Source organism: Trachypithecus francoisi, unplaced genomic scaffold (assembly GCF_009764315.1).
Source record: "Trachypithecus francoisi isolate TF-2019V2 unplaced genomic scaffold, Tfra_2.0 Lachesis_group7, whole genome shotgun sequence".
Classification (NCBI taxonomy): domain Eukaryota; kingdom Metazoa; phylum Chordata; class Mammalia; order Primates; family Cercopithecidae; genus Trachypithecus; species Trachypithecus francoisi.
In genome coordinates this window covers 95,412,567-95,426,046 of record NW_022681472.1, presented here as the reverse complement: position 1 = coordinate 95,426,046, position 13,480 = coordinate 95,412,567, and the positions used below count along the sequence as shown (strand labels likewise).

General features: G+C 45.5%; 1 protein-coding gene across 1 annotated transcript in view; it reads left to right on the top strand.

Annotated features, from left to right (window-relative positions):
- Positions 1–13,480, top strand: part of TRAPPC9 (trafficking protein particle complex 9) — a 705,809-nt gene that overhangs the window by 179,807 nt on the left and 512,522 nt on the right. The gene's annotated exons all lie outside the window — the stretch shown is intronic.

Genomic DNA, 13,480 nt, shown 5'->3' with positions numbered 1-13,480 from the left:
AAGTTTTCCTTCAAAGTCTGATGATATCTATAAGGAGGTGGAGTGTGGAAGAAATGGAAGTTTACATTTGTTGTAACATTAGGACTTATTAGAGATAAGATTTCATAGATTGGCTGGGTGTGGTGGCTCACACCTATAATCTCAGCACTTTGGGAGGCCAGGGCGGGCGGATCACCTGAGGCCAGGAGTTTGAGACCAGCCTGGACAACATAGTGAAACCCTGTCTTTATTAAAAATACAAAAATTAGCTGGGCATGGTGGTGCATGCCTGTAATCCCAGCTACTCAGGAGGCTGAGGGCAGGAGAATTGTTTGAACCTGGGAGGCGGAGGTTGCAGTGAGTCGAGATCACGCCAGTGCATTCCAGCCTGGGTGACAGAGTGAGACTCTATCTCAAAAAAAGAAAAAAAAAAAAAAGATTTCATAGGTTGATTATGCCAAATTATGAAGCATTCATTTGGAGGCAGTGTGGAGTCTATCCGCCAACTCAGACTCCCCTAACAAAATACCACAGACAGAACAGCTTAAACAATCAAGATTTATTTCCTCATAGCTCTGGAGACTGGGAGTCTGAGATCAGAGTGTCAGCCATGGTGATTTTCTGGTGAGGCAGGGCCCTCTTCCCAGCTTGCAGATGGCCACCTTCGTGCCGCGCCCCCACGTGGAGGAGAGAGGCAGCTCTGGTGTCCACCCCTTCTTACAAGGGTACTCATCTCATAGAGCGGCTCCACCCCCATTGCTTCCTCTAAACCTCATTACCTCCCAAAGGCCACACCTCCTAAAGCTGTCCCATTGTGGGTTAGGCCTTCAGTAGATGCTGCTAGGGAAGGGGGAACGCAGCTCAGTCCCTAGCAGACGCCCTCCATAGAGTTTGCTCTGTGCACCCTCTGCAGTTCAAATAGTCAGCACGAGCTTCTTGTATAGTGCTGGTACTTGGTAAAATATTCTTTTTATATTATTCACAAAGGTAGAAAAAGAGATTTAGGGTTGGACACATTAGAATATGAAAAAGTCAAGAGGATTTACAATTATACCAAGACTTAAAAATGTTTGATGAAATGGATTTTGTTTGTTTGTAAACACCTTTATACCACTCAACTGCATTTTTTCTTTTTAATCAGTAGACAGAAGGTTATATAGGTTCTGACTTCTTTTGCCCAAGAAGGAAGTTTGGCAGAATAAATGGTGCCCAGCACCTGCCCCTGGAATACTTGGGACTGGATATTACACCAGGGGTATATCTTGGCATGTGGACTCCAGGCCAGCAGTGAGGGAATGGTGACTGTGGTTTCTCCCATGGCCTGCTGGGGTCGTCTTATTCCTGAGGAACAGTGGGGAAGGCTTCCAAGGGGAAAGCTTGGCTTTTTGTGTTTTGGTTGTTTGAATTTACATGTTCAATGCAGACCTATTTTGTCCTGTTATTATTGTGCTTCTGCCTTTTGTTATAGAGCAGACGGGGGTATTCTCTCTGCCCTTCTGAGGTCAGAGAGAAAAACTGAGCAAAATTGAATTTGGGACTTGTAGTCTGGGAATACCTTCTTCTATCTTTTAAAATAAAACGAAATCATACCTCGAATTATGGTCACCGAGTGGTTTGTAAATGTGAGGCTGGCCTGACCCCGAATTATGGTCATGAGTGGTTTGTAAATGTGATTTGCCTGATTTCTGGTCATGGCACATAGTGGTTACTCATGAGATGCCCCTTTATTAACAACAGTGAATAGGAGCTCTGGCTGGTTGTTCACATAGCATGTGGCAGAAAGAGACAGCGAATCTCGAAGGTAAGTCGTACAGAGGAAACCAGGTCAAGTTTTATGGAGCACAAGGTAGGCACAAAGAACCTCTCAGGGCTTGGTCCGTGGAGGATGCCTTGTTATATGCAGTTCAGTCTGAGGAAGCACGAGACCATTGCTGCGCCCTTAAGCGAAGCGGCTTTAAACTCAGTTGGAGAGGCTTATTCGTAGCCTCTGGGAACTGGGAGACGACCCCCTGTAGCTCACAGTCTAACAATCTCAGAGACATCTAACGGGGGACCACATGTGGACCCAATTTGATTCTCAGGCATGGACTCACATTAATTACGGTTACTGAAGTTAAATGCCGCTTAAAAAATTCACAGCAACCTGCATAGCTGTTGCACAAACTGGGATCCTGGATTCAGTGTGGGCCATAGACAGCTGGAAGATAATTAATGTTTATTGAACATTGTCACATGTTGTATGTAAAGACTGGGCTAGCCACTTTTTTTCTGGCATTATTTCTATTTAATTTTTGTAAAAACTCTATAAAGTAAATGTTATAATTCCTATTTTATGAAAGCAGGTGAGAAGAATGTTCTAGATTAAAGAAGATTGAAGAGATATAACAATCAAATGCTGTGCATGATCCTTAATTGTATCCTGGATTTAAAAAAGAAGACTTTTTTTTGGGACAATTGAGGAAATAGAATACTATAAGATAATAGTATTGTATCAATGACAAATATATTGAGTATGAGAATGAAAGTGAAATTATAGCAGAAAATTCTTGTTCTTAGGAAATAAATGCAGAAGCATTTAAGAGTGAAGATCAGGCTGGGCGCAGTGGCTCATGCCTGTAATCCCAGCGCTTTGGGAGGCTGAGGCGGGTGGATCACGAGGTCAGGAGACCATCCTGGCTAGCATGGTGATACCCCATCTCTACTAAAAATGCAAAAACAAAAAATTAGCTGGGCGTGGTGGTGGCTGCATGTAGTCCCAGCTACTTGGGAGGCTGAGGCAGGAGAATGGCATGAACCTGGGAGGCGGAGCTTGCAGTGAGTCAAGATCGCACCACTGCACTCCAGTCTGGGCAACAGAGCGAGACTCTGTTTCAAAAAAGAGTGAAAAATAATTTGCCTGCACTTACTTTAATAAGGTGAAGGAAAAAAAAATACAATGTGAATGTGAATCTAGAGAGAAATAAAGTAAAAATGTCAAATTATTAAAAATTAGTGGCTTTAACTATTTACAATAGCAAATATGTGGAACTGACCTAAGTGGCCATCAGTAGTGAATTGGATAAAGAAAATGTGGTGCATATACACCCTGGAATACTCTGCAGCCATAGAACAGAATGAAATCATGGCCTTTGTAGCAACATGGATGCATCTGGAAGCCATTATCCTAAACAAATGAACGCAGGAATAGAGAAGCAAATACGGCATGTTCTCACATATAAGTGGGAGGTATGCACTGAGTCCTCATGAACATAAAGGTGGCAACAACAGACATGAGGGACTACTCAAGAAGGCAGGGAGTGAGGGGACAAGGGGTGAAAAACCACTTCTTGGGTACCACACTCACTGTCCGGATGACGGAATCATTCATTTCCCAAACCTCAGCATCACACAGTATACTCTTGTAACAAACACGCACATGTACCCCTTAAATCTAAAATAAAAGTTGAAATTATTTAAAAAAAAGTGGCTTTAGATAAAGAGATACAGATCTTCATTTCTCTTCTTGTAACTTTTCTGTAGGCTCGATGTTTTTCAAAATAAAAAATAAGAAAAAGATTTTGTGGAGCACCGTTTTGATATATTATTTTGATTTCTAAGTGAATTTTAGAAATTGTTTCTAAATGAAACATCAGAAAGCAAATTATTTCCCTTATCTTCAGATACTTGGCAGATATCTACTAGCCTAGGGTAAGAGAAGTCAACTTTTCACCCACAAAATAGGATATTCTTTTCCTATGATCCTTATAATACTTGAAATCTCTGATTTCTTGGAATTTTATGTTTAAAATTAGAAGTCCTGGAAGATGGTGACAAATTGTCATAGGTTTTGAACATATGAACTATTCAGTCACATAGACTGAACAACTAGAATAGAAAAACCAGATACCCATAGGCAAAAATATACAGCAAAACCAGATACCAGAGTATCCCCACAGACCCCAACATGTAAGTGGACAAACCACTAATAACGACACGGTTTCACCATCTGCACAAGAGGAAGCCAGAAACACACACCCAGGAATCCCCAGACAGCCAGAAGGTACTTATTGGACAGCTCAGTGGGCCAAGCTGAGAACAGCAGTAGATATGTGGAGGAGTTTTTATGTTCCAAAGGCAGATGAGTGCAAGTAATTCCTCTAGAACAAAGCCTCACCTGTGGAGAAGCTGCTAGGAACAGAGGTGAGATAGCAGAACCAAGGAAAGAGAAGGTCTGGCTGAAACTGGGGGAGGAGAACAGAGTTCAGTGGTCTCGAAAGTAATTTCTTATATTCTTGAGTACCAACCCCAAACACAGAATACAGTGTGTAGATTTACTAGAATTAGAAGAGCTATCCTGAATCATTTCTCCTAGACATTCATGAAAACTAATTTCATGTAAAGATGGTCAACAGAAAAGGCTTATGGCCAAACTTTATGTAAAGTGATCCTAGTGAAAACATAAACAGCGAGATAACATACGAGAACGTGCTCAAAAGCTGATAAAAATACAAAAACCCATAAAGAGCTAAAAGACATGAAGAAAAAGTACAAAAAAATGACATAAACCTGAATGAGAAAAACTCAGAAATGAGACGGATATACTTAGGAAAGAATGAGAAGAATTTTTTTTTCCAGCAATGTAGTTTCCAGTGAGTTACATATACCTGCCAGATACATGAAGGGAAGCAGAAGATGAAAAGAGAGGAGAAAAAACCATTGAAAGAAAGAGGATTAAAGAGAAAGTGACACACTTAGAAGCTAGGCAAAGAAGATCTAACGTACATGCATACATACATACATACATCTGCTATGAGACACTAGAGAAGGAAACTGAAATAGTGGAACCACAACATGTTAAAAACCATAATTCACAGAAAACTTTCTGTAAAACAAACAACAGCAACAACAAAAAAACAACCCTTGAAACTATTGTATGAATGTGTACACTGTATACATGAAAATCTTGACCTAGAATGACCGGGAAATATTCTAGTTGTATTACTGGACTTAAAGAAAGTCTTCTGGGCTTTCAGACTCAAATAGCAAGTGATTTATGAAATAAAGAAAATCAGATTATCATTGGACTTTTTGACAGCAACAATATTCCAGAAGTCAGTAGAATAGCATGTATCTAGAGTCTAGATACTCATGTAATGAAAATTTGAGCCAGAGATTTGTAGGCACAGTCACACTAACTTTTAGGTATACAGGGCTTTGACAAATTGTTGTCAACATGCAAGACTGGAAGGATTAAATTCTCATGATTTCTTGAGGATTCTACTAGGGAAGGACAGCCAAAATAACTGGAGAGACATTGTTATAGGACTTGCGGTGAGCATTAAACATATAGTTGCTTGTATCGCTGAGACCAAATGAGCATTCAAAGGGAGAAGATAGTATGTCATGGTAATCTGCTCTTACAGTATCCATCACAATAATTTAAAAGATAGGGGGAGCACAGGAAATCATATGCAAAAGTAATTTTTTCTTTTTTTTTTTTTTTTGAGACAAAGTCTGGCTTTATCGCTCAGGCTAGAGTGCAGTGGCACGATCTCAGCTTACTGCGATCTCCTCCTCCTGGGTTCAAGTGATTCTCCTGCCTCAGCCTCCGGAGTAGTTGGGACTACATGCATACGCCACCACACCTGGGTAATTTTTGTATTTTTAGGAGAGATGGGGTTTCACCATGTTCGCCAGGCTGGTCTCAAACTCCTGACCTCAGGTAATCTGCCCGCCTTGGCCACCCAAAGTGCTGGGATTACAGGCGTGAGCCACTATGACTGGCCCCAAAAGTAATTTTTAAACTGTTCTCCATAATTGTTTTGGTAGAAATAGTGTTAGTACTATTTTTCTGAAACTGTGTATCAGTGTGGAGTAAATGATTAATTCTGTGATAATCTCGTTCTATCATCTGAATCTAGTTTTGAACTAGGATTCTCATATGGAAGACAGGAAGTAACTGATGTCAGTTATGAGGTTAAGTAAAAACCTTGTAGTCTAGAATTTGAATAAAAAATATCAGTAAGGAATCATGAACTATTTGAAAATCTGTTGATCTCCTAGCCTTGTACACTGTCCGAGTCTAGAAACGGACCAGTCCAGCAGCAATGAGTATTCCTAATGCCTACCTCCTGGTCTTGAAACCCACTTTCTCACTCAGAGAAACCAGCGCTTCTTGGAGAAATAACCAGTTCTAGATGTGGAGCAGGAAACAGAGCAGGAAGGTGATCTCGGATCATCTTGTCAAACTTGCAGCAGAGGAGCGATTCGAGAGCTTTGAGGTTGTGTTGAAGGGCTCCGCCTGAAGAGGTGACCCCTGGCAATTTGAGCATCAATAAGGATGCGAACTGTGTTTCAGTCCATGAGTTCCCAATGCTACTTGAGAGAATCGTTCACCCTTGGAAAATGATGGGGAAGCGATTTGTCATTTTGAAAATGGTAAGCAATGAGTATTTATTCTGCCTTTTCATACAGACCGTGCGATTGGACGCTCTAATAACAGTTGATGAGGGGAGTCTCTCTTTCTAGAAGTATTTGAGCTAACAGTGGAGGAAAGGATGATAGAATTCGAATGTCCTCATTTTGCCATCCCTAAGAGATGAATGGGTGGAGACAGTAAGCATCCACACAACCAAAGCAGAGACAGCCACACATTACGTTCCTCCTGCTGCGGGGACATGGCACCTTCTGTGAATCACACCTGAGGCTGATCCGCGCTCTGGCTCTAACTACTAATTTACAGGACTTCAGAGGGCAGAAAAGCTTATTAAACTCCACCGTGGGGACACAGTTGGCCGTCCAGACTCCAGGAAACCCCGCAGTCCATGAATTGGTTCCCTCAACAAGTAAATTATCAGGGGGGAAAAGACATGAAGTTCTGGAGATGGATGATGGTGGTGATTGTACCACAGTGTGAATGTGCTTAATGCTGCTGACCCCATACAATTTACAAATGGTTAAAATGGCAAACTTTAAATTATGTGAATTTTACAGACACACACCACAAAAAAGAGATGAAAAGGCTATCTGTAGTTAGAGAGTTAAATGACACATTTAAAAATAGGCACAGCTAAACTGAGTTTCATTACGGTGTGCTTAGGTGGTAAAATGGCAAAGAGAAGCAAGGAAGTGACTAGTACAAAGTCTGGGTGGTGGGCCCTGTGGGTGAGGGAGGACATCAGCATTGGGATGGGCAAATCGAGGGCTTCTAGGGGCTGGCAGAATTCTGCTTCTGGACCTGTGTGGTGTTTTCTAGGGTGTTTGCTTCATAACAATTCATTAAGCGATACCTTTATTTTTGGCAGTTTTGTCAATCAGTGTTATATTTCATAATAAAGTGTTTTTTAAAAGAATAAAGGAGGCCGGGCGCAGTGGCTCATACCTGTGATCCCAGCACTTTGGGAGGCCAAGGTGGGTGGATCATGAGGTCAGGAGATGAAGACCATCTTGGCCAACATGGTGAAACCCCATCTCTACTAAAAATACAAAAATTAGCTTGGTGTGGTGGCGTGCACCTTAATCCCAGGTACTTGGACGGCTGAGGCAGGAGAATCACTTGAACCTGGGAAGCAGAGATTGCAGTGAGCTGAGATCGCGCCACAGCACTCCACCCTGGTGACAGAGTGAAACTCTGTCTCAAAAAAAAAAAAAAGGAATTGGAAACACCTTAGTAATAATACTTTTGCATAATAGCTTTCTCATCTGATGAGATTGAAAAATTATTTTATCCAAGAAGGTTTTCATGCAGGAATTATCTGGAAGATCGAGCCAGGCTGCTGCGTGTGCCCTCTTTGTCTGAGGGACGTGTTTGAGCACAGGGAGCTGTTGGGAAGATTGATAAATTAGTGTTTTGATTTTATTGGGATTGATGCCTCAGATGAAAACTGCCTTCGGGGTTGCTGTTTCTTGACAGTGGGATGAAAGCATCACCTGCTTTGGCTTCCTTTTCAATTAATTAATTATTTAATTTGGTTTTCTTTCTCTGTGTACTTTTTGGCTTTTGGTTTTGTAAGAGAAATGTCAACTTTCCCTGCTGACAGTTTCTGTTAGACATGATAATTAAATGTGGCATTTCAATTTCAGTATGGGAAGTAGTGATCCCTGGTATCACAGAATGAGACGAGACGGTAGATGTCAGCTAATTAATTTGGTTTACAGAACAGGAACCTGAGTCCCAGGAAGGTGGAATGATTTGTCCAAGGCCTCACACAGCAGCACCAGGGACCCTGCCTGCTGCAGAGCTTGTCCTGCTGTTATCCACTCCTTCCTTCCCTTTGGGCAGAGGTCCCCAACTTTTTTGGCACCAAGGACCAATTTTTCAGCAGACCAGGGTGGCGAGGGGATGGTTTTGGGATGAAACTCTTCCACCGCAGATCACCGGGCATTAGATTCTCTTAAGGAGCGTGTAACCTAGATCCTTGGCGTGCACGGTTCACAATAGAGTTTGCACTCCTGTGAGAGCCTGAGGCGGCTGCTGAGCTGATAGGAGGTGGAGCTCAGGCTGTAATGCTCGCTAGGCTGCCGCCCACCTCCTGCTATGCGGCTCAGTTCCTAACAGGCCACAGACTGGTACCGGGGTTTGTGGGCCCCTGCCTTAGGGAACAAACAGAGCAGTATTCCTAGGTCCATCTTTGGGGTACCTATAAACTTCTGGTTTGCAGGGAAGTCAATGTCACAATTCTGTTGGACAAATGGAGACTTGATTTTTTTAAAAAATGGGGATATGATAGCAGTTCATGTAAGGAATCTTCCAGTGCTTGTCAGAGAGGAGGGTAATAGAGAGTGGGTGGCAAACCTGGTCCTGTAAGTCATCTGCTGCTTTTGTATCTTGAGAAGGGATAGGTTGACTTTGATGAGTAGTGTTCATTTTATCTCATGATTTGAACACCATGAAGAAAACACGCATATCTGTGTCATAGGGCTCTCCCACTGAACGCTCATTCATCACAGCACAGGGGCAAGTGTGCGCCTAGTTGTGGCTGTCGTCAGCGTGCCACTTTTTAAGGCTTTCCCCACCCTTGTGTCCCCTCCTCTCAGCAGATGGTCTCTTTTCAAAGATCCACTAGAGGCCATCAGGCAGAAACCTCCTCTGCTTCCTCCTTTTCCTCTGGGATACACTGGTTTTCCCATCTGTTTCGTTCTGGAGGAGGATGGGCGCCTCCTCTCATCAGAGGCGAATCGTCCCACTTGGGTTCCGGATCAGGTATCCTTTCTCTTTGCTCTTTTGAACTTGCCCTTGTTTTTCTAGGTCACGGTCCAAGGACCACCTGCATCAAAGTGTCTCTGCTAGAACGCAGATTCCTCGGCCCGCCCAACTCTTCGACATCCTTTCTGTGGGCGCTGGGGTGCGAGCTGTGTTTCTGACCCGTTCTCTGGGGAATGCTGCGTACCAGGCTTTGAGCAGTTTTGTACCAGGCCCTCAGCCGATATGCCCAAATCCTCTTCTCAACCGTGGCTTTCTCTCTGGCTCCTCCTTACTCTTTCCCCTTCACTTTTTCATCCTTCTGGTACTTTTCTGCCTGTTGAAATCAGGCTTTTAACCTCCCTCCCCCTCTGCGGTTGCCACTTACTCATCCTCGTGAGACGCCAGTGACTGGCCAGGCGGCCGGTAGGTGGGGAGCTTCTCTCCCCTGGCCCTTGCCGTGCCACACTGTTTCCAACTCTCCTTCACTGCCGCATCCCCAGCTATGGATGTTCCTAACAGTTTTGTCCTTGATACTTATCTTACACCATATTTTTCCTAAATGATTTCACAGGCTCTAACATGATGGTAATGACTCTGAAACGTCTATTTCTGGTCCTGAATTCCATGTCAATGTTTTTAACTGGCTTTCTGACTTTTTCACCTGGCAGCCCCGAAAGCACCTCCAGTTCAGCTTGTCCAAACTCTGATGGATTGTCATTCTCTCCAGACCGGCTCACCTTTCTGGGTTTCCTTTGGTGGCAAAAGCCATCATCATCTGCCGGGAAGCGCCGGCGAGAGGCCTGGGGCTGTTCCGGATGGTTCTCTCACTGACTTCCATCCGTTCTTCCCCAAGGCTCATCTGTTCTTTCTCTTAAATATCCCTCCATCTTCTGTCCCTCTTTGCCTTGGTATGCACACGAAACACCTTTTATCTGAGCCATCACAGGAGCCTAGTAACTCTACTCCCTGTCACTAGCCTGTCCCTCTTGAAGCCATCTTCTGGTATATCTTAGAGTTTTCTCAAAAACAAATGTGCTGCTCACTTTGGTGTCTAAGTCTCTATGTCATCTGCTCCCAATCTCTCTCTCTCTGTCTCTCTGCCTCTTTGTGCTACTGGGCCCTTGCATGCCCTACCCTGGCTCTTCCCTTCATCTGTGCTCTTCCCTCCACCTGGAATGTCCGTCTCTCTTTTTCTGCCAACCCACATCAGCCCCTCCCTCCTGCAAGCCCTTGAGTGTCCCCTCCCTCCATGTCCTGTGGCGGCAGAGCTGGAGCTCATTCTTCCCTGAGTCTCCCACGCAGCTGCCCTGTGCTCTCTTCTTTCCCAGGATGCGGCGGGGCCTGGTCAGAGCAGATTCTTGGCATACGTTTAGCAAGTGAGGCACGGAAGGCACACTGTGAAGGCTGCCGAGTGTTCCTCACCCTGAGTTCAGAGACGGCAGAGCTGTCTGGCTGTGACGATCTGGTGTTGCTCTCTGAACTCTGAATGAAGGGTCTTTTAAAATCTTTTTAATTTTAATTCAATTTAATTTTATTTTTTTGAGATGGAGTCTCACTCTGTTGCCAGGCTGGAATGCAGTAGCGCAATCTCAGCTCGCTGCAACCTCTGCCTCCCAGGTTTAAGCGATTCTCCTGCCTCAGCCTCCTGAGTAGCTGGGACTACAGGCGTGTATCACCACACCCAGCTAATTTTTGTATTTTTAGTAGAGACAGGGGTTCATCATGTTGGCCAGGATGGTCTCGATCCCTTGACCTCATGATCCACCCGCCTTGGCCTCCCAAAGTGCTGGGATTATAGGCGTGCGCCACCACGCCCGGCCCAATTTTTGTTTTTGAGATGGAGTGCAGTGGTGTGATCTCTGCTCACTGCAACCTCCATCTCCCGGGTTCAAGCGATTCTCCTCCCGAGTAGCTGGGATGACAGGGAGACACCACCACACCTGGCTAATTTTTGTGTTTTTAGTAGAGACAGGGTTTCATCATGTTGGACAGGCTGGTCTCAAACTCCTGCCTCAGCAAAGTGCTGGAATTACAGATGTGAGCTACCATGCCTGACCTGAATGAAGGGTCTTTGAACAGATCCTGACTGAAGATGAGCTGGATACCACCAGCAGGGATGCAGGTGACAGGGTGGCCCTGAATAAAGGCCGGTCTGGACAGCTTAGAGGACGCAGGAGCAGGAGGGGATCATCGTGGGAATGGCAGGCTCAGGTAGGCTGTGGAAGGCCTGAAGTTCCAGAAGTAATTTGGACTTCATTGAAAGATACTGGAGAGCTGCTGACAGCTTTTTAAAAGAAGGCTGGTATGATGGGAAACTCTGTTTTAAGAAGGCGAGTGGGGCTGGGTGCGGTGGCTCACACCTGTAATCCCAGTGATTTGGGAGTCAGAGGTGGGAGGATCACTTGAGTCCAGGAGTTTGAGACCAGTCAGCGCAGCAAGACCCCATCTCTACAAAAAATAAGCAAGATGAGTTGGGCATGGGAGGCTGAGGCAGGAGGATTGTTTGAGCCCAGGAGTTCCAGGCTGTAGTGAGCTGTGTTGGTGCCACTGCACTCCAGCCTGGGTGACAGAGTGAGACACTGACTCAAAAAATAAAAGAAGGTAAGCGGGCTAGATTTGGGAGTGTCATCTGATATTCACCGGGGGATGGCAGGCGGTAAGTGTAACCACCTGAAGTTGAGGCAGGACGGTCTTAACCAGGAGTGTGCCAGGTGTCCTGGAGAGCAAGAGGCGATGTGGACATACAGTGGTAGGGGAGATCCCATAGCCTGGGGGATCAGAATTCTCCCCAGTCCTCCCCCCAGCGCCCCTGCGCACTGTCACCGTTGGATGCTGCTGGGTTTGCAGCACACAATTCAGTAGCAGGTCAAGTAGTTTCGTGAGCTCCCATTAGAATCTCTTCTGTCCCGCTTGAAAAATGCAGTTATTTTTGCCTGAAATGCCTCATGTTTATCAGGCGAAAGACAAACTGCCTGTGGGAAGTTGGAATCAGTTCAGTTCTTTGTCCAGAATTGGAGACTAGGGTGAAAAAAAAAATGTCTATTTGGCATTTCATTATATTTTGCTTCTTCACAATTTTATGATAACGGATGCTTCCCCTTATCATTGTGGTCAGGAATGAATTTTATTCGAGAGCCATCGCTCTTGAATGCATTGTATTCACTTCCATAACTTGCCCCTTCCCCCTTATTGTACTCTGAAATTGGGACAGTTATTCAGTGTCTTTGTCCTCATCTGCTACTGCTCTTGAAAACAAATACTAATTTTTGGAATTCGTAGTCTTATTTTTTAAAGAACAGTGACTCATCCTGAATTACCCAGAATTCAAAGACAAAGGTGACTGGAATCTTAATACCATAATATTTATTTTTTTCTTTGCAATTTCTATTTGCCTGAGTTTTCCCCACAAACATGTGTTACTAAGAAGAAGGCCAGGGATTTCATGGAAACTTGGGTTCTTTCCTGAGACCAGAGAGCCCAGGGGCCAGCGAGAGCAGAAGACCTGGCGGCGTGCGTGTGCGTTGGTGTCGCTGTCCAGACGCCTCCCACGCATCCCCTCCACGGTCGTGAGGTGGATGTGGCCTCCATGCCCGTGAGTCCCGAGCAGCGGGAAGCACACCTGCACTTCGTCCTTCTCACTCCACCACCCTCATCTTGCGGGCAGGGCTGGAGTCTTGTTTTTTGTTCCTAGCCCCTGGCGAGTGCATCCTCCTCCAATACTCTTGCTTTTCTTACTGCCTCAGGAGCAGCTCTCTGTCCCATTCAGTTGGAGATTCTTCCTTTTCCTCTTTACCGGGAAACACGGGAGCTCCCGAGGGCCCCATCCGAGGCCCTCTTACACTTTGTTCCTGGGCTCCGTCTCTCGAGAGGTCCTCGTGTGCTCACGCGGCTGGCTCAGCGGCCCTCCACCCCCAGCTGCCTGGCTGCCTGTGGGCTCCTGATTTGAGGGGGTTGAGGGAAGTGCGTCTGGGTGGAGGCTGGCGTGGAGCTTCCCTCTGTGCCCTCACACTGCTGCCGACTTCATTGTTCTTCCCTCTGCTTTGACTCCGTGAAACAGGAAGGGAGGCTGGCCTGGTGCTCCCAAGCCAGCTCCAAGGAGCAGCTTTCTCCAGGGCCTGCTCCCTCTTCCCGGTGAGCTCCTGGTGGGAAGCCCCTTGGTCTGCAGCTCCCGGGCCCCTCCACTCTTGCCAACCCGCCCTAGCCTTGGGCAGTTCCTGAAGGTTCCAGCTGAAGCTTCTTGTTGCCTTGCCTGGTGTTTGCTGGAGCCCTGGCAGCACAGGGGTCGCGCTTCCCCTGCCGGGGCCTGGCTCTGCATTCCAGGCTCGCTGTTTTCCCCGT